The 7,864-nt window shown below is 37.6% G+C and overlaps 1 long non-coding RNA gene across 1 annotated transcript in view; it reads left to right on the top strand.

The window, feature by feature from the left end:
- LOC107578175 (uncharacterized) overlaps positions 1-7,064 on the top strand; it is a 7,980-nt gene extending 916 nt beyond the window's left edge. The window contains exons 2-4 of the long non-coding RNA XR_001608320.1: positions 3,128-3,255; positions 5,727-5,798; positions 7,011-7,064. This is a non-coding gene — a long non-coding RNA (uncharacterized lncRNA). The remainder of the gene's footprint in view (positions 1-3,127; positions 3,256-5,726; positions 5,799-7,010) is intronic.
- The last annotated feature ends 800 nt before the right edge of the window (positions 7,065-7,864 follow it).

Raw genomic sequence — 7,864 nt, 5'->3', positions numbered from 1 at the left:
ATAAGTAACATCGAAGAATGAGCTGGTGTGGATAATTATAAATACAAGGAATGTTACATGCAGTTTTGCAAGAACAAACACCAATTGACAGTGGCTAACGTGAATGAACTCAACTCAGTGAGTGCAAAGAGTTTATTTGTTTGCAGCATAAATCTGACTAAATATCATGTAAGGACTGCGATAGGCTGTTCTACCTGCCTGTCAACATATGTATTTGCATACCTCTGCGCATCCTGTTCGCGCAGACATGATACGAGAATGGAAGGCATTATTATTTAATATTATGCACTTTGTACTGTAATGTTTTCTCACCGTGAGGTAAGATGAGACGTGAGGTAATCTGACAGCGTTTGCATTCAATCCTCCACCAACGCCGTCTCTCATCGTGTCGCTGGTTAGCCGCTGATCTGTCTGTGCGTTCATGTGTTTTGGAGGAGGCGTGGCTTTAGAGAGTGATTTGCAGGGAGAGTGAGATCTTATGCTTTCAAAGCTAGCTTGCTATTGCTAGCCTCTCCAAAATCGCTTACCCTACCTGAATCTGAAATAAATACTTTACATTTAAGAAGCGACAAAGACGAAGCGACATTTCGTCTTTGTTTGCACACTTTACAATACCAAACTATACAATACCAAGTGCATGTGCGTTAACTGCTAGAACATGACAACTTCTCCATATTTAATAAGTAGCAATGGTTTGGTCAAATGACCATATTCTTTTACATATGTTGCCATACTATATTCATTCACTTTTAAACCATGAAATTTTTAATATTTAATAATTAGGGCTGTGAAAATAAATCGATGCATTGTGAATCAAGAAATGATTCCGCATCGATTCTGAGATTTTCTGAATGCGTCACGATTCTTTCTTGAATCGATTCTGAGCTTAGTTTTGAACAGCAGATGGCACTGCATGCTTTAGAAACAGCCGTACTCTGCTTGTTTCCAAATCCTTACACACACTTGAACCTAAAATAATCGTTCATAAAATTCGAAAAGGTTGAAGCGAATTACAAGGTGTTCACAGTGGGCTGTGTTTACATTAATCTCACATCATAAAAGCATTCTGAGGTGAGTTGAAATTACATGACTCAGCCGAAAGCACATGAGCATTTGAGTGTGCGGATAAAAACTAGATTAGAGCGCCATCTGCTGTTAAAGTCTAAGCTCAGAATCGATTTCAGAGGAATCACGATGCATTCTGAAAAGCTCTGAATCGATCTGAATCGATTTATCATCCCAGCCCTATTAATCAAAATGAGACTTTTGTTTTTTGCTAACATGGTTGATAACTGCAAGAATATGTATCTAAAAATATTTTATGCTTACTAATGGGAAATGTTTCGATAAAATGTCAGTCTACGTTTGTTTGCAGACCTTTCATTACCATGCTAAGTGCATGTTTGTTTAACGTTAGAACAATAATTCAAATTTGGTAGATGACCACATTTGTTGGCATATGTTATCATGTTTTAAGCATGTGCACTAACCACTAGGCCATGGATCTGAAAAAATTCTTCGTTTGAATAAGCAGTGATGTCTAAGTCAAGTAGCCATTTTCGTTTGCAAAACATGTATTTTAAATGTCCCATATTGTACACCTTTCTGGAGTTTTATTTGAGGTTTTGATGTCCTTAAGAATATATATTTGCGGTATAAGTACCAAAAACCATCTCAATATATTTTTACAGCTCCTTTCTCAGGAGCTCTGCTGGGAACAGGTCGATTTTGGCCTTTATAATTAATATTCATGAGCCTCTCTTCTGATTGGCCTGTTTTCTGAGTGACGCACGGCCAGGCCAACCACAGGTAACTAGGGTCAGCGACGTCACCTCGCTAGCTGGAGGCAGCAAAACAAAAGGGAAACTGGAGGCGGCCCATTCAAACCAGCGCATGCTCGGCTACATGGAACAATAGTGTAGCTGTAAAAATAGTTGCCTGCTGAAATTGAAATATATGTATATATACATCTTCATCATGACTAGGTAGACACGGTGAGTTTGTCTTTACTATACACGTTAGATGTGATCCACCTCATAGTAACAATCCTGTCAGATCGTCCATCCTTTGAGTGAGAGTGTAACGTTACAGGTCGGCCGATCTGGTTTCGTGGTTAAAGTTAACCTTTTCGGAAAGTCAAACTTTCCGTGTTGTCCTTGCTCAGCAAAAGCATGGACGCGATGTTGTCTGGGGGTTTGGCAAAAGGAGAGTGGGACTGTGGGCGGTGCTCGGGGTGGTGACTGAAGGTGGTGACTGTGTAGTTCTGACGTCAACTTTTTACGGAAGTCACAACGGTTCGTGAAAAATAGCTAGAACTTTAAGCAGGCTGTGTGAATTTTACTGTGGACTGACTGTTTTGAAACTTATATGGAAGTTAAATAGCCCCTGGACCTCAGTAATCGTGAAAAAAGCCAGGAAATTTCAGTTTTGACAATATGGGACCTTTAAAATCACTCCAACTTTGTAAATGAATACCCGCAACGTTTTTCCAGAGACAACTTGACGACCTTTCATCAGAAATGCGGTGAGTGTGTTTTAAGCGTCTGGGCTGTTGTAGCATGTGGGTAATTCTCGTTGTTTAGACTGAGGGGTTGGGTTTATGTACGGATATAGGGCACGAGTGCATTTGGGCTGCTGGATCGAGAGCCCTTGTTGTGTATTTTGAGGTCGCTTACACTGTATAAACACGCTGTAATCTGGCAGATGCACTGGATCCCGTCCAGCAGCAGTCGGAAGGGATTTTCCTCAATTTCAGGGTGTGTGTTTGCGAACTCTTCCACTTCTCTCTGCCTGTGAGAACCTTGTTTATCATACATTCTCTTCTACATTTGTTTGGGTTTGCACACGTTCACATTCGTACAAATATCTCGGACTATGTGACCTGTGACTGTGTGAGCGCATGGGCGTTCGTCTGATTACACCGAAATCATGATGGAGGACAGACTGTGGTCTCTCTCTTTCTCTTGTCTTGCTTAAGTGTGTGTGTGTGTTTTTGGCAGTTACAGTCGAGCATCTTCTGTTATTGAAAGCAGTTGTTTGACACGGTTTGACCCAGTCTCCCTAGTTTCTTTTTTGACCCACATAGTTGGATTGTGTTATGAACTTGTTTATGTGTGTCCTTGAACAGATGGAGTCTCGGCCGCAGAGACGTCAGCTATCGAGACCTCTACCCAGCAGGCCTTGCACTACGCGCTGACTGGAGCCACACAACAAGTCCAGATCCACCGTATTGGAGAAGACGGGCAGGTGCAAGTTGTGAGTATCGTCATATCATCGTCATTATCAAAAAGGCTAGCCCACACAAATAATTGACGATGGGCAGTTGAATTATTAGAAAATAATGACAGATAGATAGAAGAACCGCTTGACGTCGTGGGCGTATCACCACCTCGGGTGTGCATTATTTTCTAATAATAGTCTGGAGTTGGAACACCTCAAGACATTGTTCAGATGTTGTATTTCAAGACATTCGTCCGTTTTTTGTCCTTAAAATGCTTTTGTGTTCTCATGCATCTCATCCAACGTTTGTGCTCCAACAACAGCGTCGTTGTTACCTCGCTAGTGAGAAATGACATGTTCCTTCTGATCTATCTATCTATCTATCTATCTATCATTTTATCGTTCTATTTATCGTTCTATCTATCGTTCCATCTGTTTGAACTAATATTCGCCAAAAATTTTACTTTTGTAAAAGTTAACCCAAAGCTAAAGTTTAGCTAAAATTCTATTACTAATAAAAGTAAAATAAATATTTATGAATTACAATTAAAAGTACAGTGTCAAGTACATGACTCTGTTCGTAATAATTATATTATTTTGTTATTTTATAATAATAATTTAAATGCCTTTACGATGTGAGCACAAATTAAGATGTTCTCGGCCCTAAAAAAAGTTCAGTAACCTGTAAATGAGTTGAGGGTGGGCTCTTTTGACTTAGACCAGTGTGCAGACAGCTAGCAATGCCATAGCAACCACCCAGAACACCCTAGCAACCATGTAGTGCCACCTTGGTAACCACTGCCAAGGTGGCAACAAATCTGGCACAGACAACCACCACTTTTTTCATCAAATGTAAATATCTGGCTTAAATTAATGCATTTGCAAGACCACACATCTCGTACCGTAATGCATACATACCCATTCATCTCAAATCTGTCTCAGCTGCGCAGGCAAACACATAAACGCACTCAAACATCTCCTGATCTCTGTAAGAAGGTCTCGCTCTCCAGAACTCTGTTTGAGTGCTGGTGCTCAGAGGAAAGGCTGATCCCATAAAGCGTTTTAATGCAGCTTTAGCAGCAGAGTTTCCGCTGTGCCCCATCATGCACTCTCTTTTGAGGACCTAAACATGATCTCTGACTTTCACAGCTGCATGAGGTCACCTCCACCCCGACACACCATCCAAAATATGATCTGCTTACTGTTGTGACAGCACAATCGAAACCGTAAATACACAATGAACAATCAAGAGCCTTAAATCTGCGGAGGAGTTCTTGGCATCAGTGCACTCAGAAACGGATCTGTCATCTGTTGTTTGTGTAACATCTCCCCGAACCAAACCAAACTCAATGGTCAGCTTTTGTCAAGCCCTTTGGCTCCGGCAAATGTTCAGTTTTTGTCACTCGCACATAATCGATAAATTTAGCCTGTCAGATACGGCAAACAATGACATGCTCTTTTTAGGTTTTGAGTGATCGCTTGTGTAGCTTTTGTTATAAACTTTCCTAAATTTTTTTTCATGAGAATTTTGGGAAAGCAGTGGAGGAAAAATCTGATTAACAAAACCAATAATATCAAATGTTTAGGAACACGTCACATTATTTGTGGAAAAATGTTTTATTTCTATACCACAGTACTGAACTACCAAGAAACATGAGACTGAAAAGTCTTCCAAGGTTAACCATGATACATTTGGCGTGTTATAATAATTAAATACAGTAAACACTTTACTGAAAGACGCCAATGTAATGCAGCATTACATTGTAATTACTGGTCAATTTGGTGTTTTAGTTTCAAATGGTTGACAAGTCAAAATACCAAAATTCACTTCATTAGTGATTTAACTTTGAATTATTATTATTATTTTTTTTTTTTTTGTGGAAACCATGATATACTACCATTCAAAAGTTTGGTGTAAGTTTTTATTTATAATTTTTTTTTAAAGAAAGAAATGAAATTAATACTTTTATACGTCTTCTGAACATTCCTGAAAAATAACATGTGTCATTGTTTCCACAGGAATATGAAGCAGCACAACTGTTTTCAAAATTGATAATCTGAAGTGTTTCTTGAGCGGCAAATTGGATTGATTTCTGATAGATCATGTGACATTGAAGACTGGAGTAATGATGCTGAAAATTCAGCTTTACATTGCAGGAATAAAATACATTTTAAAATACATTCACATAGAGAAACGTTATTTTAAATTGCAATAATATTTTACAATATTACTGTTTTTACTGTATTTTTTATAAATAAATGCATCTTTGGAGAGCATGACTTTCAAAAACATTCAAAACCTTAATTATTCTAAACTTTTGACTGCTAATGTATACATATTTTGTCTGTTTATGACTTTTTGTCTTGCTATGGCTAATTTCAAAGCTAGCATTTTATTATTTTACACACGGTTAAATAATATTGGCACACATTAAATTGTCAAACATAATTATTTGACAACAGCTTGATTGGAAATGACATTCATTTGGATGTTTTTTCGTTCCCAGATACCGCAGGGACACCTCCACATTGCTCAGGTGCCACAGGGCGAACAGGTGCAGATCACACAGGACAGCGAGGTGAGCATCACTTCCTTTAGATTTCTTGTTCCTTCAGTCTCTCATTCTTCTTCTTCCTCTGAGGCTCTCCATCCCCTCATTTGTGTTTCCCATATAAAGGTCTCAAAGACACAGGCCATCAAACTTCACCACCTATCCATAATTATTCCTGACCTACCAGTTTTACTATGATCTTTGGCAGAGATATTTCTCTAAAGCACTATTTCTAAGGCTCTTGAGTACTCCGTGTCCTAGATTTAAGCAGGATTATGTAAAGGTATCCACATATATGTAATCATTATTTTGATCAAATCAAGCCATCATCTTGGAAGGAAGAGAGATGAGGGAGGAGAAGAGAATAAAAAATGCTCAAAAGCTCTTCCTGTGCTGGTTTATAAAAAAAATTGATGATGACTTTTCAGTGCTCATTTTTTGGGTAAATTCTCAGTAATATTGTTTGTTATTAAGTCCAGAGCTTAGTAACAGCGTGCCACTTCATCCAGCCTCCACTCACAAAGACTGCCTTTGTAATATATTTGGCGTGCCTCATCAAAACCATTTATCTGGAAGAGTTTGTAAAGGAAATGAGCCATCGTAAGATCATTTCCCTTTATCTAGATATTTGTCAGGTGTGTGTGTGTGTTTTACAGTCAGATGGAGAACATGATTGAAAGTTTGTTGTGGTGCAGCAGTTTTTTCCCTGATTAATTAATTGAATATACATTCCACAGATTGTCTCAAAAATTTGACATGTTCATATTAATTGTTAGATAAAGTTGGAAAGTCAAGACCTCTGAGATGGGAGAGGCCAAAATGACCATTTAAAGAATGAGGTTACAAACATTTAATGCTACTTTAATTTTATGCTAGATGATCCGTATTTAATAGTTATTGCAACAAAAATGTAAAAAAAATTGTACGTCTAAGGCACCATTGACAACACATTTTTGCATTCCACTGCTTTGCATTTCCATTGGTTTTCTTTGTAAACGTGCATTTTTTTTTTTACCATTACACATTACACAATAAAAACATCACGCTCAAGTTCAAACTCATAAAAAAAAAAAAAATTGTCTAGAGACTTTGCTTTTTTTCCCATTCCACCACTTTTTTTAAACACAGAAATCCCTGTCTGCATGAAAGTGCTCTGATGCTTTAAAAAAGAAATGTGTACTTCATTCATGGAAACTGGCAATTGCTGAAATTTGAAATTATGTCTTTCCTGTCTTGTAGGGCAACCTACAGATCCACCAAGTACATGTTGGGCAAGATGGCCAGGTAAATGTAGGTAACCTTTTACATTTATTGGTCCGTGTCCATGTGACAGTGTCTTTGTGTGTCCTCTCTCATATTGTTGCTTGTTCTGAGAATATGATGTTTGGGACAAGCGTGCACTTTCTGTTTCTCAGCTCACATCAAAGAGGAACTCTAGATCAGACAGGGCTGAAAAGCAATAGAGGCCTGTGTGGAAATTCAACTCCTTTCACACGAACAACACACATTCAAAATTTTGGATTGTTATCTTCTTTACTACACCACCTTATGTTGAGAGACCCGTGTGTCCGTGAGGTGCACAACCGATCAGTACTACATAGCAACCACTCAGAACATCTTAGCCAGTGTTATTTTAGTATCATGGAGAACTATTATAGAGTTATTCATATCTTTGATTATTTTATGTTTTCCATTTTAATTTTAATTTTGTGTTGTTTTTGTCATTCTTATTATTTATTGTTTAAATAAGTCTACTTTTTATACATTTTATTTCATTTTTATTTTTAGTCATTTTAGTAAATTAAACTAAATAAAAATGTGAAAAATTGCCAACTGGCTGAAATAAAATAAATCAAAGTTTTTTTTTTTTTTTTTTTTTTCAGTAAATGTTTCTTTTTTTGAAGTACAATTTTTTTTTATGTTAGTTAAATATAATACTTAGCAACCGTGTAACAACATTTAGCATTGAAGTGGAACATACACTGCAGTGCACTTTTTCTTCCGAAAATGAAAATCTAGATTGTACTTTGCCATTAAGGCAGCTTTTTCTGTTTTATCAGCACTTGTTTTTTCTAGCCTGTTTCCCAGTTCCA

The sequence above is a fragment of the Sinocyclocheilus grahami genome, unplaced genomic scaffold (assembly GCF_001515645.1).
Source record: "Sinocyclocheilus grahami isolate Dianchi unplaced genomic scaffold, SAMN03320097.WGS_v1.1 scaffold9219.1, whole genome shotgun sequence".
NCBI classification, from domain to species: domain Eukaryota; kingdom Metazoa; phylum Chordata; class Actinopteri; order Cypriniformes; family Cyprinidae; genus Sinocyclocheilus; species Sinocyclocheilus grahami.
This window is presented reverse-complemented; position numbering and strand designations above follow the sequence as displayed.